Source organism: Mobula hypostoma, chromosome 21 (genome assembly GCF_963921235.1).
Source record: "Mobula hypostoma chromosome 21, sMobHyp1.1, whole genome shotgun sequence".
Classification (NCBI taxonomy): domain Eukaryota; kingdom Metazoa; phylum Chordata; class Chondrichthyes; order Myliobatiformes; family Myliobatidae; genus Mobula; species Mobula hypostoma.
In genome coordinates, this window is record NC_086117.1 from 11364983 (window position 1) to 11382644 (window position 17662).

The 17662-nt window shown below is 43.5% G+C and overlaps 1 protein-coding gene across 4 annotated transcripts in view; it reads left to right on the plus strand.

The window, feature by feature from the left end:
• Positions 1 to 17662, plus strand: part of LOC134359788 (ras-specific guanine nucleotide-releasing factor RalGPS1-like) — a 756496-nt gene that overhangs the window by 102945 nt on the left and 635889 nt on the right. For all 4 annotated transcript variants that reach the window (XM_063073428.1, XM_063073429.1, XM_063073430.1 and 1 more), the window contains one exon: positions 14963 to 15070. The gene's annotated coding sequence lies outside the window, so the exon portion shown is untranslated. The remainder of the gene's footprint in view (positions 1 to 14962; positions 15071 to 17662) is intronic.

Below are 17662 nucleotides of genomic sequence, written 5' to 3' on the forward strand. Positions count from 1 at the left end.
CGCTGCCTTTCTGAGACACTGCTCCCTCAAGATGTCCTGGGTACTTTGTAGGCTAGTGCCCAAGATGGAGCTGACTAGATTTACAACCTTCTGCAGCTTCTTTCGGTCCTGTGCAGTAGCCCCTCCATACCAGGCAGTGATGCAGCCTGTCAGAATGCTCTCCACTGTACAACTATAGAAGTTTTTGAGTGTATTTGTTGACATGCCAAATCTCTTCAAACTCCTAATAAAGTATAGCTGCTGTCTTGCCTTCTTTATGACTACATCAATGTGTTGGGACCAGGTTAGATCCTCAGAGATCTTGACACCCAGGAACTTGAAGCAGCTCACTCTTTCCACTTCTGATCCCTCTATGAGGATTGGTATGTGTTCCTTCGTTTTACCCTTCCTGAAGTCCACAATCAGCTCTTTCGTCTCACTGACGTTGAGTGCCAGGTGGTTGCTGCAGCACCACTCCACTAGTTGGCATATCTCTCTCCTGTACGCCCTCTCGTCACCACCTGAGGCACCATTGCCGCCTTTGGACAATATTTTTACAAGACGGGTGATCCCAGCCATTATTAATACTTTGCAGAGATTGTCTGCCTGGCGTCAGCGGTCGCATAACCAGGACTTGTGATATGCACCGGCTGCTCCCATGGCTTCACATGACCCTGATCGGGGGTGGGGGGGGGCTAATCGGGTGCTACACCTGACACAAAGGAGACACAAAGGCTAGTGGAGGGAAGGAGCATTGTACACCTCCTTTGGTAGAGACGTATCTTCACACTGCCACCCTCTGCATCAATTTATCCTGTGGATTCCCCCTCAAAATTTTGTAAACCCCCATCAAATCTCCCCTCATTCTCCTGTGTTGCATGTGTTAGATGTTACCGTTAGTGATGAGTATCTGAATTTGGGGTCATTGTCACTGCTGTCATCAAATTCCCCAAGGCACCCAAATAGAATTAGTTTTTAATTACAGTGTGAAGAAAGCAAATTAATATAATAAAAGCTAAATACATTGCAGAGCTTTGCATGCAAGGGCATCTTCACGGTTGTGTTCATCTTCCACATTTTCCATTTTGTTCCTCTGCAGGGGATTGGCAAAGTCGGTGGTGTTGACACTGAATAATAATAATAAACATATAAGTGCTTATTGATCTGAGCAATTGAGACACTTGTTTAATGTTGAATAATTCCAGGTGGGAACAGGCCAAAAACACGGCGCAATTCTCTGCTATCGATTTGCACTTAAATCAAAGACTGAACAGGCATGGGAAATATAACCTGAAACACTTTGCTCACCTTGTCTCTTTATTTTAACTGTTAATTTGGGTGAGTAGAGGCCAGACAGCTCAGCAGTTTGAGGTAGGGAGCTTAAACGTTTAAGTTATGAAATGAAAGCTGGTCTCGGTATTAGTGATGTTAGGGTGTATAGCGCATATTAAGTTCAACAGTAGCCATTCTTCAGATTTGAATGTCGATTGCAGAAGGAATTTAAAATGCAGCTCAGAACAATGGGTTTCCTGGAGCTACAGGTTGGGTCAGTTGTAAACAAAGAAATACTCCACTTAGACCTCGGATACCTGTATAGGCATGAATGCGGCCCAGAGTCAGTGGGATTAGAATTCATTCTGTGCGTCTGGAGTGTGTGTGTAAAGAGGGAGGTGTTTGGAAAATATATGTAATTCAAAGGAAGCATTGTAGATGTATTGTGGCTGAGAAGTTGTCCTGCTATTACCTTTGATTTTTTAGCTTATAAAAATGTCATGTTTTATTGGGTCGAGTAGGCTTCTTCCAAGAGTGTCTCAATGTGATACCTGTTGCTCATTTTTGCTGAATAAGACACTTCTATACCCATTAGCTTCAGTGTCTGTCTGGTGACCTTATTCACAGTTACAACAGTGACTATGAAGCTAAGAAGGAAATCAAGGATCAACTTCATTCGCCTTAAACATTTACATGTATTAATAATTTGCTGTAGTGTGTTGGTCAGGACTCAACATGCCACAAAAAAATCATTGAACAGTTATAAAGAATTATATAAAAATGAAGTTAGAGGTTAAAATATGGATATGGAATAAAGTGAACATAAATACCAGCTTGTATTTACAATGTAAACAAAATCACAAAAAGTGGTTTGAAGTGTTTACAGCACAGTACTGGGGGAGGGGGTGATAGATAAAGGGGGTGGAGGGAATAACTAGAGTCATTGATCTGATTAACTGCCTAGAGGAAGAAATTTTTTAAATGGGGTGAAGTTTTTGTTTTCATAGCCTTACAGTATTTTCTATTCTTGGCCACTTTTTTGTCCTGGACACATACAAGTCCTGCAGTGCTGGTGAACTCCAGCCAATGACCTTTTCTGCTGACTGGACAGTTCACTGTAGTTTTTGTGCATTGTGAGAGGGTGCTGTACCAAATCCGACAGTAATGACTGATGTGAGGATGCTCTCTAAGACTGGAGTGTAGAATTGCACCAGTATTTTCTGGTGAAGTTTTACCAACTGTCGCAAGAAGTCTCAGAATTGTTTTTTGGATTTGCCTTTTGATGACTCCAGCTCCACAGAGGTGTTGGCTCTGCTCTGACGTATTACCAAAGGAAATCGATAGAGGAGCAATCACAGATAGACAATAGTTATCAGACTTGCTGGTGGTCTTGTGAATGATTTGTTTTTATATATTTCTTGAGTTGCAGTAATTCACCGGTACAATAAAGGCAGCTGATCACACAGAAATTTTGGTTGTTGAAATTGCAGACAATGATCTTGGTTACAGAAACAAAGACATGCGGATCCAGTGAAGGATGGAAAAATCTGTCATTCTGGCAGGGCCTGAACATATAAATTACACCGCACACAGCAATTTTACATGACTGGCATGTTAGTTCGCTGTTTCCAGAACGTATTCAGATGTTCCTTTTGTTTAAAAATAAAATAGTCTCATCATTTTGCAAGCTTCTTCAAGCCAGCAGTGCTTCACAACCACCTCATCAGTTATTCCCCATCTCCATGAAAATTCTTATAACATCAGTGGAGTTACCCTGGAGGAAAAATTATCTTTGGTCACTGTACATAGTGGCTTTGTAAATGTATTGAAGCAGACAATGAATACCGCCCATCGTGACTATCTTCTGGTTGCTAATGGATACCGGTGACAGAAGGCGTCAAAGCATGGCCTGGCTTTTGCATCTAACAACCAGCTCAAACGGAACTGCAGGACTTGACTGATCTCCTGACATCCTTGACAGTGGGACTGAGCCTGATGCTAGCTACATTGCTCTTTTATGTCTTTTTCTGAAGCTGCTAGCTGTGAATCAACTATCCCTGGATCCCAAGTGACTCTGTGAATTAAGCACGAACAAAAATGCCGTGGTTGTTGGAGTTGTAAACAAGACCCTTCCCTTCAGCCCAGCTAGTCTATGCTGACAAAGGTGCTCATCTAAGCTAGTCCCATTTACCCACAGTTAACCCGTATCTCCCTATCCAAGCATCTAATTGTCTTTGAAATGTCAATCTGCAGTACTGTGCAAAAGTCTTAGACACACACACACACACACACACACACACACAAAAACACACACACACACACAAAAACACACACACACACAGACAGATATATATATATAATATAGAGCTTGGGTGCCTAAGACTTTTGCACAGTACTGTATTTGTCAATGTGGAGCAGAGAGTGAGTTTGTAAATCTGGCGGGAGCAAAGGATTTTGGGGATAGTGAGGGTAGAGTGCTGTGGAAGGGATGTGAGACAGGTGGCGGATAAGGAGTGCCAGGGTGCGGGAAGGGGGTTGGCACAGGTGCAGACACACCCAGTCCTGAGACACCAGGCAAAGGTATTTGATTCCAAATGATTTGTTGATCATTACAGAATGCCTTTCTGGTGCTTCTCACTCCCTCCCCTCTCTCTTTCCCTTTTTCCAGCCATGATTCCCCTCTCCCTGCCCCCTTCCCACTCTCAGTCCCCAATAGAGACCCATATCAGAATCAGGTTGATTATCACACACATATATCATGAAATTTGTTTTTATTTTTGTGGCAGTAGTACAGTGCAAAAGTCCTAGACACCCTGGATATTTATGTTCCTAAGACTTTTGCACAGTACTGTATCTGCCTTGACCACCACCTCTAATAGCTCGTTCTATATACCCACTACGAGGGAAAAGCTTTGCCCCTCAAATTCTTATCAAATCCCTCTCTCTGTGCCTTGAGTTGCCAGCCTAAAAAAACCCAGAAGATGCAGGAAAGTGCTTGTCACCTTCACTTGTGGAGAGAAACACTTAACAGCTTGGGTCAGTCACTAGATAAGTTCAAGTTTATTTTGCACAGGGTATAAATACTATGAAAAATCAACTTTCTGGAGACACTAGAGACTGCGGATGCTGGAATCCAGAACAATCTTCTGAAGGAACTCCCTCATTGGGTTGAGAGATGTCTGTGGGGGGGGGGAGGGCAGAAAGATTGTTGATGTTTCAGCTCAGAATGCTGCTCAGGATCTGTAGCTTTCATCTGCTAATCATCTGGGGCATGGGTTCCTAACTTTTTTTAATGCCGTGGATGTCAGGTTGGGAACCCCTAGTCTGGGGTATTTCTTTGTCCATTTATGCACTTTGTAGGTGCAAGAACGAATTGTGGGGATGTGGCCAAGTGGTTAAGGCATTGGACCAGCGACCTGAAGGTCGTGAGTTCGAGCCCCAGCGGAGGCAACGTGTTCTGTCCCTGAGCAAGGCACTTAATCACACATTGCTCTGTGACGACATTGGTGCCAAGCTGTGTGGGTCCTAATGCCCTTCCCTTGGACAACATTGGTGTCGTGGAGAGGGGAGACTTGCAGCATGGGCAACTGCTGGTCTTCCACACAACCTTGCCCAGGCCTGCGACCTGGAGAGTGAAGATTTTCCAGGTGCAGATCCATGGTCTCGCGAGACTAACGGATGCCTTAACTTAAGGTGCAAGAACCTGTCAGAGATTTTTGGAGGTGAATAAAACCAACCAACCAAATCCTACATCCGATTTGTCTCTAAGCTGTAGGTTCCGGTGATTTCAATCCCTATCATTACTCTAAGTGCACAGCGAATACACCAACCCTTTTGAGTTCAAGACGCATCCATTTCTTGAGTGAAAAAATAAACTGCCATCCCTACTCCCTTTTAGTTTCCAGATACTTTAAATCTCGGTGCACAGTTCACTGACATCTAGAAATGGGTTCCTGTTCTCCACTCTACTTTTCATTCCTGGGCCTCTTCAATTCTCTCTTATAACTGTAATATTCTAATACTAACCACATCTGTCTAAATCTCCTCTGCGTCCTCTCTAGTCCAAACTTCGTGGTGTGTGATGACCAGAACTAAACAGTGCTTCTACCTTGAATTTTTATATTGTTCTAGTATAATCCTCCTGCCACGTATCTTGTCTGGAGTTACATCTCTTAGTAGTTTCTTTTTTTAAAAATTTTATTTTTATTTGGATAAGGTATTCACAAGTAATACACAAACTTTTTTTACATGTATTTATGTGAGTAAATCTATATTAGTTTGTACATTCACAAGTGCACATTGAGACAACATAGAAAATAATTAGGTACTCAAATAGATGTTTATATGCTATTGTAATTCCACTCTATTAAACTAAATAATGATAATAGTTGTTATAAAAATATTAATAATAGTGGTTGAATACTAATTTCCATGTATCTCTTCTGGTTCATTTCTTTCTGGTCCAAAATTTCCCCAGATCTTTCCTTTACTTGAGTTAATTCTACATTTTCCAAAAAATAGAACAGTAAACATTCGAGCCAAGGGTGCTTACATTAACACTATAACTATGTTGGTGAGAAAAACAGTATAAACCATTAGGAGAGTCATCGAAAGTCTGCTCGCTCTGGGGTTATAAATTCAATCCATTTATTCCAAATTTGATAAACTTTTTCCTTTGGAATTCTCAGAGAGTTGGTCATCTTTTCCATTTTAAATATTTCCAAAATGATTTCATGCCAATCTTCTCATGTAGGTGATGTTGGATTTAACCACTTTCTGGTGATTGATTTCTTTCTTGCCGCTAAAAGGGCCTGCAGCAACTTTATATCTTTCTTCTTTTCCAAAAACAATACATGCCCCAAGTAGAGAGTCTCAAAGTTCAGAGGCCCGAGTAGAGAGTCTCAGTTCAGAGGACATTTCTTAGTAGTTTCTTGAGAAGAAACCATCTTTCATCTGAAAGGAAGCAAAATCTAGTTTTCCATAAAATTATTTATAAGATTTGTAGTTCAAAATGCCAATTCTTCAAGTTGATATTTCTAAACTTTGAAAGTGAGAAAATTTGCATTTGGAGTCCAACAATACTTTAGGAATGAACTAGTCAATAGTTCCACAGCCCATCTTCATGTTTTATAAATGGTGTTATATAGAAGCATACAGTGGTTTTCAACTTGGCACGATTAGTAGAGCTGCTATCTCTTAGAGCTATGGACCCAAGTTTGATTTTGAGATTGGGTTCTGTGAATGTGTAGTTTGGATATTCTCACCCAGCTTCCCTCTGGGTGCTCTGGTTTCCCCCTTCATCCCAAAGGCATGTGTGTCAGTACATTAACTGTCTACAGTTGGCTGCCCCAAGTGTGTAGGGGAGAGGTAGAATCTGGAAGAAGTTGGTGAGAATGGGGATTAAGAACTGGATGAATGTAAGATATAGAGTAAATGGCTGGATGATGGTCTGCATTGACTCGGTACTTTGAAGGGACTGTTTCTACATCTCTAAGATTCTATGACTTGGAAATTGAATAACAATCTTAAGCTGAAATTGGCTCCATTCTCAAGAGTGCTGCCATTTCTTCCATATTTTCAAGGTATTTAATAATATTTGGCACATCTGCATCGACATACATTATTGCCAAACATCTGGGTGCTAGCTCGTCCTCCTCTATCACAATTCTGCAGGTGTCCTTCAGATCGTATGTTCTCCTCTTGGCTGTGTGACAACTCGCATAGTGGTAAATTTTTGCCAGTTGAAAGAAATGGCTCAACTTTATTTTGCTGCTTTCCTCTTCTGTCAGCGAGATCTGCAGGAACTGTGCAATATACTCTATAATCTGTTGGTGTGCCCTGAGCTCGCGGTGAGTGTATTGAGGTTGTGTTTTGTCAAGTACACCATCTTCTGTGCTAGTTGTTCCATCCCATTGTTGAGGATCTGTTGCTGTTTGTTGATCCTCTGGGTTTCCTTCTCCCATTTCTTTGTCCTCTTTTCCAGGTGTATCTCCTTCATTATTCCGTGACCTTAATCTGGGACTGCTCCCATGGCTTTTCTCTGAGTTTGGGCCATCCGTGTCCTGGAGCTTGCTTTTTCTTGTTTCTGTCCTGGCCACCAGTGAGTTCCATTCTCCCTGTTTTCCGCCATCACCGTTGGCGTTGGACTTGGGAACAGCAATAATGAGTTGCCACTGGTGGTCTCTCTGACTCAGCCAGATTTGATTTGTGGCCAAATCAAATGTGTCGTTATCGTAATAGTCATCTTTCACAATGACCTCGTCAACCAGCGTGGCTCCCAACTGTTGGAGTTTGATTTCGGATTCTTCATCCAACCAGTAGCTCTGCTTGACTCTAACTCTATGCATGGCCTCGGTGGTCCTGTTTACTGCAAGGAGGTAGAAATGGTTAGCCAAAGGAAAGTTGCACGCTCTAATTTTCTAATAAAAAATAGATTTGATACGGCATATTGGTTGCAAGCTTGATCTTGGCCATCAAGCATAAGGCCAGAAGAAGAAGAAAGGATCCCACTCACCTTGCTTATGGACTGTTTGTCCCACTCCCATCTGGAAAGGGGCTATGCAGCGTCCTCTCCAGGACCACTAAAATCAAAAGCACTTACTTCCCCAAGCCATCAGGCTGATCAATGCCTCCGCCATTAACCCACAGCATCACTATATCACCACCTGCCACTCCTCAGGCACCTCAACGCACTTTACAGTTACATTGTGTTTTATAGGATTGCTTTTATTGCTTGTTTATGCTTTTGTATTTCTATATGATGCAGTAACAATAATTTTGTTCCCTGTGTACTTAATAAACAATCTTGAATCTTCTGTTCACGTTGTTGCTTTTGAACGAGATCAGCGGTGCTGGAAGTAGGTGTTTCTGATTTGTCCCCAGTGGTTTCTGATCTGGTGCAGCGACAGAGGAAGTGTTGCAATTATGCGTGTGCTTGTAACTGCCCTGCTTGGTCTGAGGTTGGAATCTCTCTGGGTGGTTGGCGGGAAGGAAGTGGGTGCGGGAACGTGGGGATCCTGGTGCTCGAGGTAGTTTCGGAAGGTGGAAGTGTGTCACAGCAATTACATCACTTTGGAAGACGGGGAAAAGAATGACACATTCGACACTGACAGTGTTTCAGAACTTGTTTACTATGAAGGTGACTATCTTCTTTTTGGTGTGTAGTAGGGTTTTCTTCTGGCATTCATGACCCTAAATAGAAATTGGTGCAGAATAAAATTGGGATATCATCCAGCCAGGTTGATGCAAAATCCTGTTCAAAGTAACTTTACTATCAAAGTGCCTGTATACTACCTTCATCTCCTTGCAGGAGAGAAGAAACACAGGTATGTTAGACTTTATGGAAAACTAGGCCATGGAACAGTAGATCCGTGCTTTCCAGTGAGGCAAAATCCCTTGCTAGAATCTCGTTTCCCAGTGACTAAAACGATATTGGTGTGCAATTATACCTCTTAGCTCTGGCATGTTTTTTAGACACACAAGAAAGCTGATTTGGTCTTGCCGCATCTGACACAGGATCCAGGGAGTTTTACACTTTGGAGTTAATGAAAACCAGAGCTTTAGATCAGTCACAATCGTTCGTGCAGTAGTCGGCGTCTGTCTGTTCAGTGAAGATTTTAATTGAAGATGCAATTAAAATCTTCACAGAACAATGGTTTTTGTGGATCCATGATGAACTGCAATACAAATGGATATAACAATCTTTTTACACCCTTTTGCTCCAGTCCTACTTGTACCTAAGCAACAGCTTAATTGCAATGAAAATTGCTTTTGCCTATGACGTACTATTTCAGTATCCATGGTAATCGTGGCAATGGTCACAATATATTCGATTGGAAGCAGTGAATTAGCTGACAGCTCAATTGGAGGACACCTTCACTGAAGTACTGTGCCCTCTGTCTACTCTACCTAAAGAAATGATACCGCACTGTAACATTTATATTACCTGGATAAGCTGCAAGTGTTCTGGATAGGCTTGTCTTGGCCATGTAACAGTGTAGGTAATGGCCTTTGACAAGTCCGGCTGGTGTTCATGCAGACTTACCTGTTCAAGTTCAGTCTCATGTCAATGGGACACTTCCTTCTGGTTTATGCCCTTACACTACAGGCTTGAGGTTTGTCACCAATCAGCCCTCTACTTCCTCAAATGTCCAACTGTCACTTTCTTTGGCTTGACGAATAATGAGTCTTGTTTCCTAGATTCTAGTTACAAGTACTGCCGCCTAGCAACTCTGCTGAGTAAGGTAATCCAGTATGTTTATAGATACCCACGGTCGACAGAGAATAGTTTGATTTATTAGTGGTGGCATTGTTCAGCTTCCATTGTTTGTTGTTTGCTTGTAATCGTGTCAAAATCAGCTTTAATATCACTGGCGTACCGAATGTTGTGAAATTTGTTGTTTTGTGGCAGCAGGACCGTGCATCGCATGATGATAAAAGCAGTGCAGTAAGAGAGCGAAAACTAGTGATGTGGTGTACATGGGTTCATTGTCCATTCAGAATTCTGGTGGCGGAGGGGAAGAAGCTGTTCCTAAAACATTGACTGTGTATCTTCCGGCTCTTGTACCATCTCCCTGATGGCAGCAACGTGAAGCAGGCATGTCCTTGTAGCAGACATCCCACCCTGCAAAAACTCATTTCAGGGAGGTAGCACCATCAATTTGTGGGAGAATCCCGGGAGAGGTGGGATGTCTGCAATAGAGTAGCTCCTTAGCAGCTGGCCAGCTAGTTTAAATAACGTTAGCTATGCTAATGAACGAATGACACCTGTTAAACTCACCTCAACACATCTTTTATAGTCTTAACCCACCATGGGCAATAGAAAAGTCACTGTTGCAAACAGTGCAGCGAGCAACACTGTCATTATTTTGACCCCTATTGGGCAGGGGTACACTTTAGTGTAGTCTGGGGTGACGTACGTTTTAAATTTTCTTTTTTTGGAACACTCTACCATGGCGCGCGCGCTCTCGCTCTGTCTCTCTCGTGGTCGCTTTTGCGCTCTCTCTTGCTTTTCTCTCGCTGGCTGTCAAAAAATTGATTTCCGTGATATTGTATATAATTTGTGGGCATCAGGGAGCCACTATTAATATGTGGGAGACTTCTGGAAGTTCTGGGAGAGGTGGGATGTCTGTTGTAGATGGGGCTGCTTAATGACAGATTAGATTATGAAGACTCGCAGTCCTCTTTTACTGCCATTTAGCAATGCATGCATTAAGAAATGATACAATATTTCCTCCGGTGTGATATCACAAAATACTGGACAGACCAAGACTGAAAAAACTGACAAAACCACATAATTATACTGTAACATATAGTTACAACAGTGCAACGATACCATAACTTGATGAAGAAGTCCATGAGCACAGTAAAAGTTCGAAGTCTGTCAAATGTCCCACACCTCACGCAGACTGGAGAAGGAAGAACTCTTCCTGTCATGCCAACCACAGTCCGACTCTGAGTCATTCGAAAATTTCGAGCTCTGATCAGCTCTCCGACACCGAGTACTGAGCGCCATCTCTGTCCGAACGATACAACCTCAATCTCGGTCGCCAACAGCAGGCAAAGCCGGGGATTTTGAGGCCTACCCGCCGAAAGATTCCCGATCACACAGTAACGACAGCAGCGAACGAGCGTTTCAGAAATTTCTCCAGATGTTCCTCTGTGCTTTCACGTCCCTCTCCATCAAATCAGAATTGTCTATGGCCCCTATTTAACGGATATGATATCATTTTTCACCGGAGGGCTGCGCACGCACGGAGGGCTGCTCTCTTTCCTCCCGCCAGATGCCTCCTTTTTGAGTCATCGCCTTTTGAAGGTGTCCTCGGCGCTGGGGAGGCTGTTGCCTATGATGGAACTGGCTAAGCTTGTCACTTTCAGGAGCTTTTTCTGATCCTGTGTGGTGGCCCCTCCATATCACAGTGTCGCTGTTATTTTCGCCTTGTCTGATATCTTGCCTTTTTACCACCCTCCATATTCCTGCAAGTGAATGATGAGAGGGGCTTGACTATTTATGAAAAGAGATATGGGAGCATCTCCAGTTCTGGCTGGGGTAGTTTGCAGAGCGAGTAATTGAAGGAAGAGAAGAGAACAGCTGGGAAGCTGTTAAATTGAACCTCCAAAGGATGAAAACTGCTATTAACGAAAGAGCATAAGACATAAGACCAGAGCTAATGCAAAGATCCTGCAGATCCAGAGCAACACAAACAAAATGCTGGAGGAACTCAACAAGTCAGACAGTGTCAATGGCGAGGAATATATTGTTGACATTTCAGTCTGAGATCCTTCATCAGCTCATAAGACCATAAGACATGGGAGAAGTATTAGGCCACTTGACCCATCATATGTGTTGTGCCATTCCATCATGACTGATTTATTATCCCTCTCAACCCCATTCTCCTGCCTTCTCCCTGTAACCTTTGACACCCTCACTAATCAAGAACTTCTGCTTTAAATATACCTAATGACTTGGCCTCCACAGTTGTGAATTCCACAGATTCACCGTCGTCTAGCTGAAGATATCTCTCCACTGTTAGAACATAGAACATACAATACAGTGTACAGTACAGGCCTTTGATCTTCGGGCAGAGTCGGAAAGATTAGAGTTATTGCAGACTTGCTTATGTAAACTTGCCCCAGTATCATCTTTGTTTGTGGCCTCTCTCCACAGATATATTTCTAAGACTGATAGAAGTTTGTTTTTTGGATAAATATTAACCTCCCATACCCTTTAACAGAGCCCAGCCGGACTTTGTTCCATCTCTTTGAAAGTGCGTGTCAATTGCATTTGCCTTGATGCTGGAATCTGCCGTGGGGCTTCTCTCTGCAGTCAACCGCCTGTCCTAAGACTCGATCTCTCCAACCACTGGAGGTGAATGAGTGAGGCACAAGTCCAGGAGTTCTCAAACCATCCCCTTTTAATTAATTATTGTTATTTAAAAAAAATTATTTCGTGCTTCAGCACGGTAACAAGCCAGCAGGTGGCGTAGTGGCATAAGCGCCGGACTTTGGAGTGAAGGCTCCTGAGTTTGAATCCAGACAGCTCCCTTGCACGCTTTCCATCCGTGCTGGGTTGAGTGTTGAGCTAGCAACTCGGCCTCGTAAAAATAAGAAATCCTGCTAAAAAAAACGCCGTCATGGATGGCGTCCTGATGACTTCACTCGGAGTTGAGGGCTTTCTTCTTCTTCTTCTCTTCAGGCCCTTTCAGCTCATGACCTCAGCTAGCCCTAACACATACATCTTTGGACTGTGGGAGGAAACCAGAGCACCTGGAGGAAACCTACGCTGTCATGGGGAGAATGTACAAACTCCTTACAGATTGTGGCAGGAAATGAACCCAGTTTGCTGGCACTGTAAAGCGTTGTTCTAGTCGCTGTGCTACTGTGCTTCCCACTTATCCAATGGTGACCTTTGAGAGTAACTGCTTTAGAAGTTACCTCTATGTTAAGTACTTAGTACCTGGTTTGATTTTAATGGTAAAGTAATTAAAATTTCCGTATGGATGGTATATTTGGCCACTCACCAGGGTGGTCAGATGTTTTTTTTCTGTGATTGTGGTTAAATCTCAGGCACCTGAGATATTTCCCCATGTTTTGTATTGTAGGGAATTCTTGGAGATAATAATCTGGAGAAGTGATCATGTCTCTTGGTAAAACCTACTGCAACTGGTATTCCCAGGTAGTTCCCCCAGCATTTTTGCCAGTACCCATTCTCAGCTGGGTAGACTGGAGCATTGTGTGGTTAAGTGTCTTGCTCGAGGACACACACACTGCCCCGTCCGAGGCTCGAACCCATGACCTTCAGATCGCTAGTCCAACGCCTTAACCACTTGGCCACGCGCCACACATGTGATAGAGGGAGAGGAATAAAACATAAGATTTCTTTATTTGTGTTGTGTATTCTCAGGACGGTGGCTATCATGGTTGCCATTTTTGCCCTCCTGACAAGGACAATTAATCTACATTTCGCATTGTTACTTTGAACACAATTTACTACATTTTGTATTAGAATTTGGCTTGAGGCAGAACCGAAATGTGTTCTGGAGCAATTTTTTAAAGCCTTAATAATCACAGGGGTGGCGGGGGTGTAAATGTGTCTTCATAGAAGGAAGTGGAAGGTGCTCCTTTCCTCCACTAGTGCGCATGTCTCTGTTGGGCAAAGTGTAGCGCCTGCTTAGCTCCCCACCCTGATCAGGGTCACGTGAAGCCAAGAGGGCTGGTGGTGGATGGTCGTATGAGCAGCTGGTGAATGTCACAAGTCCTGGTTATGCGACCACTGATGCCAGGCAAACAATCTCTGAAGAGTATTGATAAAGGCTAGGGTCACCCATCTTGTAAAGACACTGCCCAGAAGAAGGCAATGTCAAGCCACTTGTGTAGAAGAATTTGCCAAGAACCATCATGGTCATCGCCTCATCATACGACATGGCATAGCACAAGTGAATGAATGATCACAAGATTGCAAGGGCCTTGGAAAAAGTGTGTCATCCAATTGAGTTGTTAGTGTGTTAATTCCATTGGTAGTTGAATTCATATCCTGAGAGAAAAAAAAATCTTCTTGTCCTGAGCGGGTGGGAAATCTACTTCTGTATATTGAGAGTGCAAGTAAATCAGGAGCACAGGAGTGACTGCGCACTAGGAGACTGATAGGAAATGATTGGGGTTGTCAAGAGGTCAGCTGGTGGGTGGGGGTGTTGTTTAGCCTCACTGCTTGGGGGAAGTAAATGTGTTTAGGTCTGATGGTCCTGGCATGGATGCTATGTAGCCTCCTCCCTGATGGGAGTGGGGCAAACAGTCCAGGAGAGGGGCGGGTGGGATCCTTCGTGACGTTACTGGCCCTTTTCTGGCACCTTTCCGTATGCATGACCTTGATGGCGGGTAACCCATTCAATTCGAGTATAATTGTCATTCAACCATACATGAATACAGGCAAATGAGGCAGTGTTACTATGGGTTCAAGGAGCAAAATGCAGTACCACTAGTTACACGCGGTATTGCAGAAAGCAAGCAGAAATGGCATCACTATCATGGAATAAGAGTCCCAAAGCTTGCGCCAGCGAATACTGGGGGTGGGGGGGGGGGGGTTGTGGACAGCAGTGACTCCTGACTGTGTGCTGCACACCACCCCAAACACTACTCCTCCACCCCCAATGTGACACTGCAGCTTGAGGCCCAGCCCTGGCATATACAAGCACATATAAAATACTAGTAAAACCACAACAATACAAATGTATATGTACACAGTCCAGACCCTCAATCCATTTGAAAGCACAACTGCGCCATGCCGCCCCTGGTGGAGAGCACCAGATGCTGTATCACAAACTGTCCCCCACAAACCCCGATTTTTGCCCGTTCCAATTTTATATAATTAGCAGCTGTTATATAAAATGGTCAGTGACTGGTGGCTGAGTTCTCTCTTACAGTAACTCTAGTGCCAGCTCCCCTCCCACCCCCCACCAGCTGTGCATTTTGAGTGTTGAAAGTACGTGCAGACTTGGTGAGACAGCCTTGCAAAATTAAAGAGAATGAGATCTTTGAGCGGCTGTTGTGATGTCACTGTTACAGAATAATGCTCTCGTGTGATTCACAGAGAAACTTCTGACTATTCTAAAGCCAAATTGGAAGCAAAACGAGCGAATTTGCATGCAAGACCGAAGCATGGGCTGGTGGACGCGCTCCAGAAGGATATGTAACGCTTGCCTCTACTTTGTTTCAGAGCTGTAAGAAGTTTTCTGCACTTGATTAACACCAAGCTGTTTCCCAGTCCTTGCCAACACAGCAGTTGCCCAAACCATGCACGTGTAAGAGCAAAACAGAAATATGGGTAAGTGCAAATATACCATTCATTTAACTTTGTCTATAAATACTGTTAAGTGTACTGTTATGACTTCCTTGTCTTGTTATTTCTCTTCAGTGCCTCACGTTTAAAACAAATCACTTTCATACAGTGTCAGTGGCACACTGACGAAGTTTGCCAAAATTGAGGCAGTCTCTGTTAACATAAAAGCTTCCATGGCAGTATTTTAAAGGATCGCCATCGTAGTGTAGTGATTAGCACGACACTATTACAAATGTCACTCCACTCTTTATGAAGAAAGGAAACAATAGGCCAGTTAGTCTGACCTCAGTGTTGATGTGAAGATGTTGGAGTCAATTGTTAAGGATGTGCTTTTGGGGTACTTAGAGGCATATGATAAAATAGGCCATAGTCAACATGGTTTCCTCAAGGGAAAATCTTGCCTGACAAATCTTTTAGAATTCTTTGAAGAAATAACAAGCAGGATAGACAAAGGAAAAACAGTTGATAATATGTACTTGGATTTTCAGAAGGCCTTTGAACAGGTGCCACACATGAGGCTGCTTAACAAGCTACGAGTCTATGGTATAACGGGAAAGATTCTAGCATGGATAAAGCAGAGGCTGATTGGCAAGAGGCAAAGAGTGGGAATAAAGGGAACCTTCTCTGGTTGGCTGCCAGTGACGAGTGGTGTTCCACAGGGGTCTGTTGGGAACCAATTCTTTTTATGTTATAATGATTGATGATGGAATTGATGGCTTTGTTGCAAATTTGCAGATGATACCAAGATAGGTGGAGGGGAAGGTAGTTTTTGAGGAAATGGAGAGGCTACAGAAGGAGTTAGACAGATTAGGAGAGTGTGCAAAGAAATGCCAGATGGAACTCAGAATTTGGAAGTGTACGGTCATGTATTTTGGTAGAAGAAATGAAAGGGTTGACTATTTTCTGAGTGGAGAGAAAATACAAAATTCTGAGGCACAAAGGGATTTGGGAATTCTTGTGTAAGATTCTCAAAAGTAAATTTGCAGGTTGAGTCTGCAGTGAGGAATGCAAATGCTATCACAAACAAGAGAAAATCTGCAGATGCTGGAAATCCGAGCAACACACACAAAATGCTGGAGGAACTCAGCAGGCCAGGCAGCATCTGTGGAAAAGAGTACAGTTGACATTTCGAGGCGAAACCCTTTGGCAGGACTGGAGAAAAGAAGCTGAGTAGGTTTAAAAGATGGGGGAGGGGAGAGAGAAACACAAGGTGATAGGTGAAACCTGGAGGGGGAGGGATGAGGTAAAGAACTGGGATGTTGATTGGTGAAAGAGACAGAAGCCCATTGAAGGAAGAAAAGGGGGGAGCAGCACCAGAGGGAGGTGATGGGCAGGCAAGGAGATGAGCTGAGAAAGCGAAAAGGGGCTGGGAAATGGTGAAGCAGGGTGTTGGGGCACGTTACCAGAAGTTTGAGAAATCGATGTTCATGCCATCAGGTTGGAGGCAAATGCAATGTTAGCATTCATTTCAAGAGGACTAGAATATAACAGCAGGGATGTAGTTTTGAGACTTTATAAAGCGCTGGTGAGGCCTCACTTGGAGTATTGTGAGCAGGTTTTGGCTCCTTAGCTTAGAAAGGATGTGCTAAAACTGGAGAGGGTTCAGAGGAGGTTCACGAAAATGATTCCAGGATTAAATGGCTTGTCATATGAAGACTGTTTGATGGCCCTGGGCCTGTATTCACTGGAATTCAGAAGGACGAGGGGTGACTTAATTGAAATCTAATGAATGGTGAAAGGCTTTGATAGAGTCGATGTGGAGAGGATGTCTCCTGTGGTAGGAGAGTCTAAAACCGGAGACACAGCCTCAGATTAGAGGGGTGTCCCTTTATAATGGAGATGAGGAATTTCTTTAGTCAGAGAGTACTGAATCTGTGGAATTCATTGCCATTGTATATTGAAGGCTGAGGTTGATAGATTCTTGATTCATCAGGACATGAAGGAATACGGGGAGAAGACAAGAGATTGGGGCTGAGAGGAAAAATGGACCAGCCATGATGAAATAGCGGAGCAGACTTGATGGGCTGAATGGCCTAATTCTGCTCCTATTTTTATGGTCTTGTTACAGCTTGGGGTGTTTCAGAGGTCGTTCAATTCCAGCTTCGTCTGTAAAGAGTTTGCATGATCTGCCCTTGAGCGTGTGTGTTTCCTCTGGGTGTTCTGGTTTCCTCCCCCATTCCAAGGACACACCATTTAGTAGGTTAGTTGGTCATTATAAATTGTACTGTGGTTAGGCTAGTGTTAGATAGGTGTGTTGCTGGATGCTGCGGCTCGGGCTGGAAGGGCCTGTTCTGCACTGTATCTCTAAGTAAGTGAATAAAGAACTTTCCTGGGTTGATATTCCAACTTTTTTGGTATTCCAGAAGTTAGGCTAGTGTGAAATAGGTGGGTTGCTGGACAGTGTGGCTTGTTGGGCCTGTCAGGCCTGTTCCGCACTGCATCTCTAAATAAATGAATTAAGAACTTTCCTGGACTGATAATCCATCTTCTTTGTATTCCAGTGCTGCATCAGCAGCCTTTCTCCCTGCTCCCAACCAAATTCTCTCTCCAAATTTTCATCCACTATGATGAAGTGCT